Below are 3374 nucleotides of genomic sequence, written 5' to 3'. Positions count from 1 at the left end.
AACCACAGCTTCTCTATCCATTCATTTGTTGATGGGCACTTAGGTTGTTTCCAACTCCTTGCTATTGTGAACAAAGCCGCAATAAACATGGGTGTGCATATATCTGCTTGGGTGGCAGTTATGGTCTCTTCGAGATATATTCCCAGTAGTGGAATTGCTGGGTCAAACGGTATCTCTATTTGCAACTTTTGAGGAAACACCACACCGCCTTCCACAGTGGTTGTACCATTTTACACTTCCACCAGCAGTGAATAAGGGTTCCAGTTTCTCCACAACCTCATCAGCATTTGTTGCCTGCTGTTCTGTTAAATTTTGCTATTCTGACTGGGGGTGAGATGATATCTTAATGTTTGGATTTATTTGTTCTTGTGGTAGTCCATTCAATACAAAGATTAAACACACACACACACACACACACAGAGTCAGTATAAATTCACAACTGGAACTTTCAAATCAAACACATGAATGTAAATTTTAAAAAAAGAAAATTTCCAGGAAAATGTGATAATTCTTTGTAATCAATGTTGCTCTTGTGGCCATGAATTTGAAATCAACCCATACTTGACACTCTAGTAGGTTTTCAGAGCCTGTAAATCACATGAGAGGAGATTTTGCATATGTGTCCCACAGAGCAGCTGGTGTTTGAACCACTTGTCAATTCTTTATCATTAAGACACAAGAGCTTCTTTGATAATCAATTGCTGTTGTTTTTGTTGTTGTTGTTAAGTGTCCTTGACTTGACTATGACTCATAGTGACTATGAACAATGGGTTTAAACTGTCCTGTGTCATTTTCATCAATAGCCTATGCCGTTTTCAGTTAAAAGCAAAAAGATATTCATGCTGAGATGCATCGGGATATATAACCATATGTTATCATCGCAACCTTGCTTGCCTTTGCTAAAATCTGGAAACACATGCTCACCAACAGTAAAATGGCTAAACAGATATTCATATAAAATTTTACAACGGTGAGCATAAATCACCTTTATAAGTTAAATAAAACATAGAAATATAATGTTGAACAACTAAAAAGAGTAAGACACAAAGAATATGTAAAGCATAATTTATACACAAGGGAGTTCTGGTAGCCTAGTGGCAAGAAGCTGCACTGCAATCCTGAAGGCACATGGTTTGAGGCCACCAGCAGCTCCACAGGAGGACAATCTCCTCCCATGCAATTAACTGCCTCTGAAAACCTGCTGGAGGGTCAGCTATGGGTTGGTTCTCTATGGTAAACAACAACAATTTATACACAATTCAAAAATAGAAAAAACTGAACTATATTGTTTTGGGACACACAGATAGGTAGTAAAATTACAGGGAAGAAAAAGTAAGGAAATAATACCACAGAAGATAGTATCGTTATCCTTTGCTAGTCCCAGGGAAAGGGCTATGAGATGGGAGGAGCTGTGAGAGAGGTTTCTGGGTTTTGTCAATACTGGATGCTCAGACTAAACTGGGAATTAACCAGGTACTTACTTTATAACGTTACCTGTTAAATTAGCCATACAAGTTGTGTGCATTTCTATATATCTGTTACATTTCAGGATTTTTTTGTTTTGTTTTGGGTTTTTAAGGATTTTTTTTAAGGCAGAGAAAAAAATATCCCTAGGAAAAAGAAATGGAAAAAAACCTCTTCCTTTGACTGTTTTGTAATTTTATTGCTGGAACAATTTGTTCCTTTACTTCAAAATTATAACCATATACAGATTATATGTTTGTTCAGTGATGTTATGAATTCAGGGCACAACTTCTTGGTTCTCTTAGGTCAGTTTTTTTTTTATTTTATTATTTCTGTGTGCGTGTACCGTCAAATCAGATCTGACTGGTACAGGAGGAGATTGTCCCTCCTTCCCTGGCAGAGCATCTGGTGGATTCGAAGCATTCGCCTCTGGGATTGTAGTTGCAGCTCCTTGCCACTAGGCCAGCAGAGCTCCCCTATAGGTCAGTTTTGATATTAGCCATGTCATAGTTGAAATTACTGGAAATTTTAAGAGAGAGGAAGGAGGATAAAAGAGACAGTATTTATAGTTTCTATTTAGAGTTTATTTATAAAAAGATTTAAACCCTGTCTTTCTCCCAAGTCTCTTTTTTATTGATGTGATCAATTTGCTCCCTCTGGAAGTGGTTGCTTTCCACCACCTCTCTCATTTACTTATGCTAACACATTTATCAATCCTGACTGAAGAGTGAAGAGAGAACAGGGTGGTGATTGGTGATGACAATGTTGCCAGTGGATAGAATTCTCTCTAGGTCCAAACACATTTCTATTTCACTTAATGAAGAAATACAGGTATTATCTTGGTGAGCAGTTGTTACAAAATTAAAAATATTGTTGTTATTGTTAAGTGCCATCAAGTTGAGCACAACGCATAGTGACCCTATGAACAAAAGAGCTGAATCCTGTTCTAGAACAAGTTTCCTTTATCTAAGTTCATAAAGTTCCCAGAGGCATGTTGTTTAGGAAGTGTATGACACTCCCGCTTTCAAGCCTGTCTTAATCTGGGAGCTCCACCAAACACTGCCCACCATGGGTGACCACTATGGAATTTGACACACTAGTTGCACGGTGTTCAGTATCACAGCAACTCCAAGTGACCTCAGTAGAGAAAACTGACAGACCCATGCTGTACAACTTAGAAGAGTATTCATTCCAAATACAATTAAAACAAGGGCCCAACCAACTTTTCAACCTTCAGTCCTGTGCCCCAGACCCTGATTGGCTCTGAACAAGAGGCTTCCAGCCAAGAGCTCATTGTTAGCCAAATCCAGCAAATCCAATCAGCTCACACATGGTTGTGAGCAAAATAAAACCAACCAAACAGTCCACACCCAAACTTCAACCAAAACAAGAAGAACCCACCTTTCAAAATCTAAAGTCCAAAAGCACGAGCCTCCAAAGTGCAGACTCAGTCAGGACACAGCTAACTTTTCAATACCCATGCCCATGCCCCAGGCCCTGATCGGCTTTAAACAAGAGGCTTTCATCAACAGCTCATTAAAAATATACTAAATCATGCACACCCATGTTTATCGTGGCTTTTTTCACAATAGCAAAGAGTTGGAAACAACCTAAGTGCCCATCAACAAACTAATTGATAGACAAGCTGTGGTATATTCACACAACAGAATACTATGCTGCATTGAAAAACAAGGAACTCATTCAATATTATTTAAAATGGGTGACCCTGGAAGACATTATGCTGAGTGAAATATCTCAGTCACAAAAAGACAAATACTGCATAGTGCCACTGTTGTAGAATGGGACTGGTATCAGGGTTGGGGTAAGACTGAGAAAAACTGGATAAATTGTGTATACTGCACTGAAACAGATGAGGGAGTGAATAATTTAAAAGCGATGTATGATAGGGT

Source organism: Elephantulus edwardii, unplaced genomic scaffold (assembly GCF_000299155.1).
Source record: "Elephantulus edwardii isolate Elephantulus edwardi_28Jun2011 unplaced genomic scaffold, EleEdw1.0 scaffold00045, whole genome shotgun sequence".
Taxonomy (NCBI): domain Eukaryota; kingdom Metazoa; phylum Chordata; class Mammalia; order Macroscelidea; family Macroscelididae; genus Elephantulus; species Elephantulus edwardii.
This window is presented reverse-complemented; position numbering follows the sequence as displayed.